General features: G+C 39.2%; 1 long non-coding RNA gene across 2 annotated transcripts; it reads right to left on the bottom strand.

Annotated features, from left to right (window-relative positions):
* Window positions 1–925: 925 nt before the first annotated feature.
* Window positions 926–12,693, bottom strand: LOC148186373 (uncharacterized). 2 transcript variants are annotated; one of them, XR_015774986.1, is made up of 4 exons: window positions 12,092–12,693; window positions 11,887–11,951; window positions 11,630–11,739; window positions 926–2,672 (listed from the first exon to the last, which is right to left on the bottom strand). It is a non-coding gene; the product is annotated as an uncharacterized LOC148186373 (long non-coding RNA). The 2 variants fall into 2 exon arrangements; XR_015774985.1 differs by having other exon boundaries at window positions 11,887–12,693.
* Between the last annotated feature and the right edge of the window lie 1,395 nt (window positions 12,694–14,088).

The following is a 14,088-nucleotide window of genomic DNA, read 5'->3' as shown; positions in this document are numbered from 1 at the left end:
TTAGCGACTGAGAAAAAATCAATATAAGTCTAAGTGTATTATATATTGACATTATTTTCAATGCTTTACTTTCCTGTCAGACAGCCCACTATGATGCCGAAACTGTTTTAGTTCCCCATCTATACTCTTGTCAAAGCCACCAGACTCCATTGACAAAAACATTAATTTAAGCTCGTTGAACACAGGAGCTGCTGGTCTGTCACTGCTTCTATCAGTTAATTAGTTGGTGTCATTGTGTGACTTTTGTGAGTCTGAACTAACTCTTTCAAATGCCAAAGTCACAAAATAAGAGCAGTGGTATACCAGCAGCTTTTGTATCCAGCAATGTAAAATCACTGTTTTTCTCAATGGAGTCTGGCTTTTAAGAGAAGAGCGATACAACTGCTTCATTTTCTTGTTGGATATCACTGTCTGACATTACGGTTAAAGAGTGAAAATATTCTAAATGCAGTGTACACTTAAACTGATACTGAATGTTTACTTGGGAGCCCTTCATATATATATATATATATATATATATATATACACACATATATATACATATATATACATACACACACACATATATATACACATATATATACACATATATATATATATATATATATATATATATATATATATATATATATATATATATATATATATATATATATATATATATATATATATACACACATATATATACATATATATACATATATATATATATACATATAATAACTCAAGTCACAAATTTGATGATTTTACATTCGACTTGGACTTTAACATCAATGACTCATGACTTTACTTGGACTTGAGCCTTTTGTAACCTTACCCCAAGCATATTTGATAAGAGAAAGTTATAGCCTAGACATTTTTCTTGATATATAATATGGTACTAGCTACAAGACGGAAACACATAATTCATTCTTTTGTGGTACTGTTTAATAGTGAAAGTACAATTTCAGCTCCACTTTTTCCGACTTGAGTTCAGTCACACCTGCTTTGACAAAAGATACAAATTATAAATAACATTCATGATGTTTGAAAATTTGAGATAACATTTCGCAGTTGTTAAAAATGGCATTAAATTTGGCGAGGAGCAAATTATGACTTATTTAGGACTTTATTATTATTATTATTTTGGACTTGTTGTTTTGGACAACATGGATGTATTAACAGACCTGAATACAACACTGAAGGCTCTGTTCATTCCTATGAAAGTTACTCAGTGGTGCATGAAGCCAAAAAAGCTCTATTTCCACGGTATGAAATTATTGGGATGATCAGTGCTGCTTCAGCATCAATGGGCCCATAGAGCAAGCACACTGGAGATTCAACAGCGACCGAGACACTGACTTCTGGTATAGCACTCTGGTAACTTGAATGGCAATAAAACAGTTTAATCTTGCGGCTCTTTTGGACTAACTTGAATGTCAGCAAATTGAACTGATCAAATCTAAATAGTGCAACATGTCATTATGCAGGGGTTGTGGCGCTCAAAAAAAATTTAACCACTGATTTACAGATGTCTCTTTCACCATGTTAGTCAAAAAGAACAAAGTCTTTTTGGGCCCAATGGCATTATGCAACAGACCCTGGAAATAGCAGTACCAGTGTTTGGCCACTATGAAAACTAGCTTCAAAACCTTGCACACTTCCTGGGGGCCTGGTACCCAACCCTACTTATTAGTCTTGACTTGAGACATGACTTGGGACTTGAGTGCAAAGACATGAGACTTATTTTTGACTTATATATGGTTATGCCTGGTAAAAAAAACAAAAAAAAACAGCATGTTTGCATTATCCTTGTTGAGTGTAGGCTACATTGGCATTAAACTCAAAGCAAAATTGTCCCAAAGTAGGCCTTGCTTTTAACTGCAGCTAGCGTAGCTTGTTACTCTTAATCTCATTCAGAATCATCCTCTGTGGACCACAAATATGCCAATAAAATCCATCAATTTTCAATTGTCAAGATGTGGCACAAAGTAAAAGGCAGAAGGGCAAAAAAAAATTGGCGAGCTCGATTGGGATTTAGTCATGAAATGATGGCAAAACTCCAAATGGCAAACTTTATCTAGGAATTTAATTAAGTATGTAGAAACTAAAGCTAAATCTAATTTAACCGTCACCTTCCATTGTGTACACTACATTGACTTTCACCAATACACAATGTACATGTCGATTTCACAAAACCTATGCCTACTATTTCCCCAATAAAAATGAATGCAGCATACTATAGAAAATATGGCCTTTTTACCCCAAAAAGAAACAAAAGGGTGTCTCAGAGTTCAGACGGGCATCCAGAGTTCAAGTGGGTTTCCTTTCGCTTTTGCGTATCCAGCTCCAGCAGTTTATTATGTAAATGAGGTTGTCTCATTCATCATGGGACTGTGATGAAGCTGGCCAGACAGGAATGTCATCTGGACGCAGATCAGAGGGATGGAGGGGAGTGGTACCAGGGGAACAGATGTAGTATCGTAGGTGGAAGAACATTTCCATGAGCCACTGAAAACCCACACACACTTCCAGGACTGATGCCATCAGATAGAAACCGAGTCAAGGTATTCTCGGATGCCAGAGTATGTGTGTGTGTGTGTGTTTTCTTTGGAAATATGAAGGGTGTAACCTGCTCCTCAGAGGATTTTCTCCGTGGGTCTCTCCTGTCAGAACAGTCACACTTCATTAACCTGAGAGAGAGGTAGAGAGAGAGAGAGAGAGAGAGAGACAGACATGAGTGTGTGTTAGCATGTGTGTGTGGGTGTCCACAATTTGGCTGGCCTTCGGCTTTTTTTTCAACGGTCTGGAGAGAGTTACGGCCACAATAGCGAGAAGCCACGCAAGTGTTTGCTCTCAGCTGCAAAATGTCCAGAAGAAAAATGATCTGCAGCTTTTATCCATGTTCTTTGTGGTTGGAGTACTGTTTAGAGTTTAGATGTCTCATCAAAAAGGAATTCCACTTCCACTTTATCAATCTTATTTCAAGAGGCCAGGAGCCTGTGAAGTAGCTTACAGATGTGACATTCCTGCTGAGATTTAAGCCTCGATTCTGTCATTAAATATAGAAGATATTATGTAATGGGGCTATGGGTGAAATTAAGGGTTTGTGTAACGTCGTAGAACAGTGAAAAAAGCAACTTGCCAACATTAATTTAAAGTGCAATTCCAGTTTACTCCAATCTGAGTCTTATTTTCATTTAGTTTCTGACATAAGTACCGTGTTTTGCTGCCACTGCGGGAATAAATTCATGATGTGTTGGAAGTGTCTCCTGATGTCTTTACTGTAGAAATGGGCAGGGACCGAATCATCTGTCAAGCTGCCAAGATAACCGCTGTCACTGAATGTCACCATGACAAGCTCTAACAGACGAAAATAGTCTGAATTGCCCATCATAATCATTCCAAACGCTTTCAAAAGGACAGTATGAAGCTGAGGGCAAGCCCCAACAAATGTGCTATTTATATTAAACTTGAATTAAAGTACTTTGTGTTTCACTTTATGAGGCTTCAAAGATGTTGACTAGTTTGTCCCAGAACCAACAGTATGTCAGAACAAGACTCGTGTGATGAACTGTTTCTCATCCTCAAGAGAGTTGTCTTACACTTATGGTAGTCTGACTCACTGGATAAACACTATGGCTATAAATCTGCCATTGGGTGGCTGATTTTGGCTGGCATTCTCCTTTCCTTTTGCTATCTGCGTTACCGTTTCCAAATCCCCTTCGTTACAGGAAACAACAACAACCTGCTAGCTAACAACTTGAACCCTGAAAATGGCACATTTTGAGAAAGATTTGTATCGTGCAATAAGGCTTTTTTATTTCACAAATTTTTGAAAAGCTCTAAAACAAATAAAACAGATTGTGGACGCGCTTTAAAAAAGCCTCCCCATGCACAAATGTTCCACCGAAACAAGTTCAACATGGACATTATTTTGAGATGACACTTTCGCTGCAACCTGGGTTTAGTGTCGCTCAAGACGATTGTGATTCGTTTAAAGACACAGAAACAAGCCGGGGCATTTCTTCCACTATAGCAGAATTTATGTTAAATAATGATTCTAGACCTTTCTTTAGCGCTGACACAGTGCTGTGCAGAATGCTCTGGCTATGCAATGCTACATTAAGGCTAATACAGGCCCTATGAGTTGATATCAGACACTCAGAGGCGTGAGAAGGTGTCGGTATTTGGAAACTTCAGATTGAAAATAGGCCATGTTGTCAGACTGATGGCCGATAGCCAATGGGTTCCAAGATAATGATAATGACTAGCCCACAGAAAATAATCATTCACTTATTTTTTTTTGTGTATGTATGATTTTGGTTTTCATGAGCCCCGAATTTAAAAAACTTTGATAAACTCATAGCGCATTACATGCCCTCAACCAAACAGCAGATCGAGAAAGTTAGTAGCAAGTTTTTTTATATATATCAGGGTACTTTTGCAGCTAAATAGCCAGACATTTCCATCGGGAGATGGTGGAAACCAAAACAGAGCTAAAAGGAGAGTGACCCATATTAATCTGGTGACCAGAAACATGACCCGACATGAAAGCGAATGATCCATCTTGCTGCTGGATGTGCAACAAGGCATTTTATGTGCAATAACAACTTTATAAGGTGATTCTATGTCACTATAGTGTGTTATGTTGTGTTTACATCCTGTTCCACTGCCACCAAGTGGCTGTGGCAGGTCAAAATGTCCATTATACTTTATAAAGAAATAGTAATGTAGTTGCTTTTATCAAAATTTTCTGGACCAGAATATCAATTTTATACAGAGAATACTTAGAATCCACACAGCGGCACAGTATATAAAATATACAGTCATATTGAGATTTTCAATAAAGTCTGAATTAATGCATCCTGTTGATGCAGAGAAACAATCCTCCAGTGAACTCTGAGCAATGAAGTGAATTTATCTGTGCAAGCTACAGTAGGTGTCTTCTCATTATATCAGCCATTCCAGCCATACAGCACGACAGCCAGTCAATGGAAATGCAGCAGTAATCAAATCATCAATACGCCGCGCTCCGCTCGCTGAATATCAAAGTTATCATCTTATGTATGAGCAGAAATTAACACAGTAAATCACAGGGGAATTCAGATTTAATGAGAAGCTGTTTGTTTGCATTCTGGGCAGTGCAAGGCCACCTTTTTCTGCAAAGACACATCAAAGCCACTGAAATCATTTGCACTTATAGTGGATCATACTCATGGGGTTGCTATTCAACACTTACTTTACAGGATGTTCAAACACCGACCTAGACTGCCAGGATCACACAGTATTTTCATTGTTAACAGCCATTTATTTGCCCTAATCTCTTTCACTTTTTTCTGTCCACATTATCCTCTACTTATGTATCTATCCATTTACTTTTCTGTATCAGGCACCATTCCTTTTCCTGCAAAACTCTTAAGGCAGTATCTTTCCAGACTTTTGTAGGCAGCTAAGAAAATTGAAGGTCACAATTCCTTCCATCTCTCCTTTTTCAGTATTCATCCAATCATTCATCCATCCATCCATCCATCCACCCACTCCCTTTGTTAACATGTTAGAAAAAGTAAAATAATTGTGTTAGTCTAACTAAAACTGGACTTTAAAAATACATGGAAACATGTTCGTCAACTAGACTTGAACTGGCAATACCGTGCATGCTCCATAGTCTCGAGTCTAGTGTCGAGCTTTGACCTGGAAGTCAAACAGCATCATTTCGTAGAAGAAAACCTGGGAAAACAAAAGAAGAGGAGAAAAACAAAACAAAAATACCAAGTAAAGTGTAGAGTATATAGGAAATGTACAGAGCCGAAAAGTTATCTGTGCTGTCACTGTTCGACATGCAACCAATTCACTGATTGCTAACTTGTTTGGTATGTGATGTAATTGGTCAACCAGAAGAAGGTCCGATAGCAGCTAGCTGAAAGGAGGCATATTACACCCTACCGTGGTGGAGTCAGACATACTACCATCAGTACATCGATTCTCTCCCAGTGCTTGTATACCGGAACAAGGACTTTAGTCCAATTAAATCACCTAATCTAGAATAATAATAAGATCATAACCACAGCCCGACTTAAGTGTGCGTTTAAATGTACTGATACTAGGAGGTATATAATGTCTATATATGGTTATAGCGTGGTACAAAAAAAATATTTTGGTCTTTAAAGAAAATTCCCCATTTATGACAATGTGAATTTCCATTTCCTAGGATAGAGAAGGAATGGCTCTGCTTTACTCTACCTTTAATTGGCTTACCCTGACATTCTTATCCTAAACCTAACCAATCCCACTCCTCTTGTCTAAATCTATCAAATCCAACCAAGAAAGACAATGAGTAATAGCAAATCATAGGGAGGAATCGAAAAATTGCCAAACATACAGGGGTTTCATTTTTTTTTTATAACTCACCTGTTTACATTCTTTTAAGGCTTAAAGTTAGGTATAATTAAGGGAATGGGCATTTTGAGTTCTCACTCAGATCCACTTGCTGATCCTCCTCAGCTGCATCCTTTTATCCAAATATGCTCACTTCTAGTTCTCAAAATCCACGATGGCAATGGCAGAAATGCCAAACCCCAGATTCAAAATGGCAGTCCACAAGCCAATGGCTAATGGCAATGTCATTAGTTTTGCAAGTAGTAGAAGGGGCATGAACGTCTGTACCAAATTTCATGGCAATCTATCCAATCATTATCGAGACATATCACTCAAAACCACAAATGTGAACTTCATGGTGGTAGCAAGAGGGAAAACCATAGGATTGTCAAACTAATAGGGTAGATTGATTGGGAACCATTAATGTCAGTTTGCTAAAGCATTTTGTACAACGGCACAGATGCTGAGATATTTCACTGGATAAGTGAAAACTTGAGCTGCTGGTGATGCTAAATGAAAACCAGGGGGATCACCAAAATCAGCAGGATTTATCCTCTGACAACCATGAATATCTGCACAAGATTACACAGCAATCCATACAACCACTGTTGAGATATTTAATTGGGTAGAGATCAGAGCCTCCCCTCAACACATGATGCCCCTTATCTGTCGGTTGTTCTTTGTCACACTATTGACCTGCCTTTTGGCGCCCCATTACTTCCTTGCAACATCGTTGCTCCTTCTCATCATATCAAAGCTTTAATCCTTCCTCTGATGATCGGGTGTGAGGCTGTTTAAAGAATTTGGCAAAGCTGAGTGTCTATATTGGTCTTTCACTGAGTCACAGTGGGAATGAATCATGAAGCACCATATGCTAACAATAAATCGCCTGTCTCGGCATCTGTCATACAAAATCTCTTAATATCATTTCCATCAGAGAGGCCTTGCTGGTTGCAATTTCACTGTCAGTGTAGGAGGAACTTTAAAAGGAATGTCGTTTGTGTGAGGTGATTTGTTGCTGATAAGGAGTCTTGTTTGGGGCTTGCGTGCAAGGCTATGGTACATTAGCTGCTCTACAATTAAAATTACTTTAGCAATCTAAAGTTTAAAATGATGCCAGGCCACATGTGTATGCACACATGTAACAGTTGTTGTATTCCTGTTGCAGAATATTCTTTTGATTGTTCCTATGAATATTTATTACTTTCATGCCCTGTTCCATCTGTCTTCTCTCTGTACTCAAACATTATGTGCTTGCCTGGGGTGTTTACCTTCTAAGGGCTTGGTCACACCACCATTTGCAAAAGCAAATTTTAGAAATAATCCATTTAAATGGAAAAGTGAGGTAAATTTGCACTGTACTTTCAAATAAAGCAATGCTTTGGTGAATTTATGCAATTGACTGATTTCAAACCCTCTCAAGAGTGCTGACATTTGAAGAAGCAGAGCATAATGCTAAACCAGAATTACCGCCAAATTTTAATCAGTGCATGCTTGAGTCCAAGTGGAAATTTCTGCCAAATTTGAAGAAGTTGCATTCAAGGCCTTCTTGAGATAAAGCACACATGAAAATGAGACAGACTTGAGGTCACAGTGCCCTTGACCTTTGACTACCAAAAGCAAATCAGTTTATCTACGTCTCCAAGTGGATGTACATGTCAAATTTGAAGAAATTTCTTCAAGGTTTTCTTGAGATATTGCTATCACGAGAATGAGACCTACAGAAACACCTACAGGAATACGCAAGGAAGGACAACTAACCAAAAAACACAATGTTAAGAGAAGTCAGACAGGACATGAGCATGTAGACAGTGAGTCAGGTTTTTAAGAAACCACCATGCTCGGAAAAATGTTTTCGAAGAGAAAATGGCAAAAGGTTAAATAATTACCACCGTTTTCTTGTGCCGTGAAGGCTCATTGCAGACATTTAAAAAAGTTCTTATTTTTTCTTCCATACAATTGTTTTAAAATCTGACCAAACTTTTGGCTCAAGTTTGATGAATACAGTGTTATCATAATCAATAAAGAATAATGTCAAAAATACAATGACACAGGTTCATGGACAAATACTTCATCAAACATTGTCCAGTTTATTGTGTCTATGAAGCCATAGACCAGACCCCCCTAAAGCAGCACTCTTAGCCATGACACAGCAGAAGTGACCACCACGACACTGTCCCACAGTGCACTTTACTTTAGTGCTGGAGCCATAACAACAGATGGCTGCAGCCTGTTGACATTTGGCCATCACTATTCTCCTTCCATTTTTGATAAACTCTCAGATACAGCGGTTTACATGTGTCCACAAATGTCATCAAATGTCGAGTAAATGTCAAGGGCTCGGACATAAAGACGGGCATGGATACATGGAGTTTGTGCTTGAGTGGGCAATCTGTGCGTGTGTGTAAAGCTACAATGCTGACTTCAGTAAACCTCTGCTGGCTGCATGAACAAATGGACCATTTGAACTGGTTTATCTACTATTATTTTCCTTTATTTTAGCAGGTCTCATTGAGAAAATCCCATTTTAAGGAAAATCCATATAGTAAGCGAAACTGGAGGTCAAGAAAGTTGTCAACCAGCAAACAAAAGAGCAACATAAAGACCTAATTTACCTCTATTGATGCTACACTCTGTTGCCCCTCAGCTTTAAGTGCATGAAATGACCCAAGCACCTTTGCATGGTGGTCTGGTTCAGCAAATGGCAAACCAATAAAGACAATAAGACATTATCTTGTGTTACTGCTTTTGTTTTCCTTGCCAAGCATGATGCAAAACTATGACACTTGGGGTAAAAGGGAAGCGGAAGGAACTGGGAAGGGAAACGGGGAAATGCGGAGTTGGGCAAGGATTTAATGAGCATCTCTTTCTTTCTGCTTTCATCTAACTAGGCTAACATGATGAACTAGTCGCCCTGTTCCCCTTCAGCCTCCATCGCTCTAGTTACCTCCCCATCCACCACACAAACCAGGTCTGGCAACAGATGATAAATCAATGGGAAGCACAGAGGAGAGTGTTCACTCTGTTGCGCTAATAAAATGCTGATTAGTTCACTTATGTTTGTTTCTCACCCAGTTTTTCTCTTTTTCTTTGCCTCTTATCCCATCAGCAGCTGTGAGTGGATGCAAGTGACATCTGTTTTTATGAGTCACAGCTACAGTACTCTAATTTCCATTCCAGTCAAGCCCTTCTAGCAATTTGTTTTTCATCCAGCAACAATAAAACACAAAGATTGATGCCCTTCTGTTTCCTGAGGAATGAGAGAATTTGAGATCAATTTCCTCTCTCGATGATGTCTTTTTTAAAATTTCATAACACACATTTAGCTCACTCACATTAAAAGTGACTTGCGGGCTAGTTCCATTAATTTTAACTTTCCCATTATAAACATTTTTAACATGAGTTTTTAATAGGAGCAAACTCTAATCAATAGCAGCTCTAATTAAAGGAGCTGTACGAAACACTCAGAGCATTTATAAAGCAACAAGCAACTATTTGATATGTGAAGATGTAGTGGAGTAATGGCATCCTGAGCAGAAAATGAAGTCATGCTATCTTTGTGTGTGTTGCAATCAAGCAGCAGCCACAGGACTGAAATGTTAAGGCAATGTTAAAATCCCCAACTTTACAGCAGAAATAAACATGTTTGCGGCCTAGTACAAAAACATGGTTTTGATCTATTTATCAATTTTTCCATACATGACAGTTGTACAGGAGTTGATATTTGTTAGGAACTTAACCCCACATTTTTCAAAAGCATAAATTACACACATTTAAGGGTATGGCCATATTAAGTGACCGGCTGTCTATAGAGAGTTTTCTTTTCACTCATCTACCTGTAGCTCCTCCACAGCTCCACCCTTCTGTCCAAATATGGTAACTTCCAACTCCAAAAAGCCAAGATGGCAAAACCCAAAAAGCCAAACCAATGGCTGTTGACAAGGTGGCTACACCCATTATTTTTATTCAGTCTATGGTTGTAATCCAAGCGTTACTGTTCTTTATGTTGCCAGTCTAGCCATGTTATGACAGAACATTAAACAATTTATGTATGATCGTCCCACACTGTTGTCAATCACCTTGCGTAACATTACAAACATAGTTATTTTAACCCAAAAATGATCTTTTTTGTGAACCTAACCAAATAGTTCTGTTGCCTACACCTAACTGAGACCCTAACTGAGACCATTTCATAGCAGTAACCACATGTTACAATATGTGTCTGCACATAGAGATGCTGAAGGGGTGCCCTGTGCATCACTATGAGATGAGGAGTGGCATGACAAAGCATCCAGTATTTGACAACCCTGAAATAAGAATGGGGTTGGTAATTTAGTGCATGTGAGTCCTCCTATGTGTGTATCCTACTGGGTAGCTAAGTGTCACTGCTCTGCATTGCGCTCATACAGCAGTTACAGCTGATAATGCCATCCCAACTCCCAACTCACAGTGGCTGAACACTGCAGTTTGAGATTGCCCACCCTCCGGTTACCCCAACATTTACACTGCTTGCTCTGTCGGCACTGTTTGCACTGTTAGCTGCATACTGCGGCTGCAACCACCTCCATGTTGAGAGCCGTGTGCAGGCAATCCAAGCTCCGACTAAATCACAGATATTCTCTGAATGAAGCATACAGCTGTTTTAAGCTTGCCCTGAATGTAAAAAGAAGTTTGATGATGATTTGCTTCAGCCGAAGGACCTTAAGACACCCATCACTACTATGCATGACTGTGATGCATATGACCTCAAATGTTAGTATAAGTCTTTCTAACACATTTCAGAAAAGACAAATGGCAAGTCTGGTTCTTGTTTCTTTTTCTGGTCATAATAGGCTTCCACAGGTCTAAGCTGTACGCATTTTAAAAAAATATACCTGTCTGAGAGACATTTGGCTTTAAGGTATAATTTATAGACCAGTGTAGTGGCTCTGAAATGGTTTTCCTCACTCTCATGAGAGAAAAGGAATCTCGGCTCACATTGTTTAATAATATCTCTACTGGAGCAGTAGTTTATATCCACTGGGCAGCTTTATGCTGCAGTGTGGCAGCTGGAAAACAACATAACAACAGAGGGGCGGTGATAACGTTCACACAAAGTGACTGAACGGGAGCAATAAAACAAGTTACAAGAGCGCTCACCTCCAAAGGAAGACAGCCAGTATACAAAGAAGTAAAACCATTATAATGGAAGGAACTAAAAAAATACATATTGTGTTTTCTCTGGCAGCCCAGCACATATTTTTCTCTAGCCATTTCACTTTAAATAACTGACCTGTTGACTTTTTCTTCCTTCACTGCTGCACTCTCCTCCCTCCTCACACTCATCTCATCGTCCTCTCTGTCTTCTCCCATACATATTATTACTTCTCTCTCGGGTGTCACCTGCACACAACACCAAGAGAAGGGAAGGGAAGTCAGCTGCTATTAACCAGCTAGCATGAGCTGTCCCATTTAATATGAATTCAAGAGGGAGGCACACTCTCTGACACACGCTTATTCCACAGACATTTTAATAGGGGATTCCTTTACCTTTGCTAGAAACGCCGGCGGTGCACCACAGTCAGTAGGTATTATCCTCTGGGGACCATGATTGCCTGAACAAAATTTCACAGCAAACCAACATGTTTGCTAGGAATACACACAGGACACTTGAGCAACTTTGTGAAACAACTGAAAAAGTTAAAATTCCTGTACAAACATATCTACAACTGACCAAAAGTAAGGGGCTACACACCGTTTGTTGAAATTTCAAGGACCACTTCAGTGCTTTTCCTGTCGACTGTGACGATAACTCTATTACCTCTCCTCCTCCACCTTGGCGGGCAGCTGGCCCGATAGTGTCTGGCTGGATCCCCTCAGCTGCTCATGACTGCTTTTGACATTCTGCTGCAGCTGATGTCGTCTGAGCCATGATCCAACACTGCTGCACTCCACTCCGTCAAGTACAGTGTTGGCCAAGATGTCGCACATAGAGCAAAGACAAGGAGGGAAGACAGAGAGGTTAGGGGAGTAAGAAATAGATGCATTGCATTTCTCTCTTGAAAGATTATGTTTTGATGCAGGAGTCAATAATTGGAGATTTCAAAACCCGACTGTTAATATCATAATTGCCTGTAACAAACTGTTAGACTGGCTTGTGCGTTCCTTGCAGCTGAACTAATTTAATTAGGCTTGTAAATGGACCTAAACATTGTGTTTATGTCCTTAGCTGCTTCTTGAGCACTAGTAAGGATGGATGAGAGTGTGAATGATAGATAATTGTTTTATTATCACATCACAGCACTCTGAATATGAATCAAATCTTGAGGTGCCCAAATATTCCCACCCCTGTAAAGTGGAAACACTTTTCCTCAATCACCACCTCCCACAACAATACCTAGTACATCCCAACAGTGAAAAAATGGAATGGTGAAATCTGGCTTTACAGAAAGACAAAAAAGAAAGGGGGCTACAGCTGTATCAGTGGCTTAATGTTTTTGAGGTGACTAATATGAGGTGATTAATATGTCAGATCAGGTGATCATGGTGCCTGAAAGCTGCACTTACCAATATTTTTGTACTTATTAGAGACAAAATGACTATGTGTAATTTGATAAGGGTTGCTTGTAGTGACCAACCCACATAAAATTATCACCCAACTCTTCTGTGTCCCTCAACTCTAAAGAGCGTTTTAGCATCTTTCAGCTCATTGTTTTGGTTCAGTGTCACTGTTGTTATTTCTATTGTTTACAGCAGCAGTAGGAAACTGTTTATAGCAAACATCTCAAATAACCCCACTGAATGCGAACTGTCAAGGACATTAACTCTGTGAATGTTGAATACAAAAGAAACCCTAAGACTTAAATCCATGAAAATTATGTGCAATAAAATGGAATGAAACAGGGGAAAGGTTTTGGATATGCTAGCTGAAATTTAGTGAATACTGAGAAGCTAATGTTTGCAATGCTTCTAGATGCCTTCTGTATAACAAAACATATCTCTTACTGTGTTTAATTGAGATTTCAACTTATTCTTCCACACAGTTTTTAAATTTTGAACTTGTTAGAGGGCCTGCTCCTGAAATTCCACCTTAAAAACTTCAACAATTACTGTCCTAGGTTCTCAAACGCTTATTGTGTGTTCTTAAAAGAGAAGGTGATGTAACACAGTGGTAATCATGTCCCTGTCCCCTTTTTTGGAACATGTTGCCATCAAATTCAAAATGAGTGTGTATTTACCAAAGAATAAAGGATTTGCTATTGATTGCACTCATTTTTTATTTTTGTTGTTCACAGTAAACACTTCCAACTTTTTGGGAATAGGGGTTGTAGGAGAATGTTTTTAATTTTCTTGTGCTGCTGCCCCCAAGTGGCCAAAAAAACCTTCAAAATCTTTTCATGCTAAGAGAAGACAAATTCTGACCTGGTAGTCTTTCTGTTGTGGTCTTGTGTCAGCATCCCAGGTGCAGAATTGAACGTCTTGCTCTATGACATAAGGTGACATTGAGTCCGATGCTCATTTTCAATCCTTGCGCCTTACACCTGCTGGCTCCGGCTTGCTCTCTCCAAGCATAAAGGCTTTGCTGCTAAAAGAAAGAGGAGGTTCCAACATATCATCACTCTGCAGTCATAGCAGATCAACAGCATCACTGACATTAGGGAAGTATGGTGCATCGAGACATTTGGATTCAAAGGACTCTCCCCCTTCCGTCTGCAGTTTATGTGAGTGTGTTGTCTGAGTGTAATCACCAAG

This window comes from Plectropomus leopardus, chromosome 19 (genome assembly GCF_026936395.1).
Source record: "Plectropomus leopardus strain MGB_pleo_1.0 chromosome 19, ASM2693639v1, whole genome shotgun sequence".
NCBI classification, from domain to species: Eukaryota; Metazoa; Chordata; class Actinopteri; order Perciformes; family Serranidae; genus Plectropomus; species Plectropomus leopardus.
This window is presented reverse-complemented; position numbering and strand designations above follow the sequence as displayed.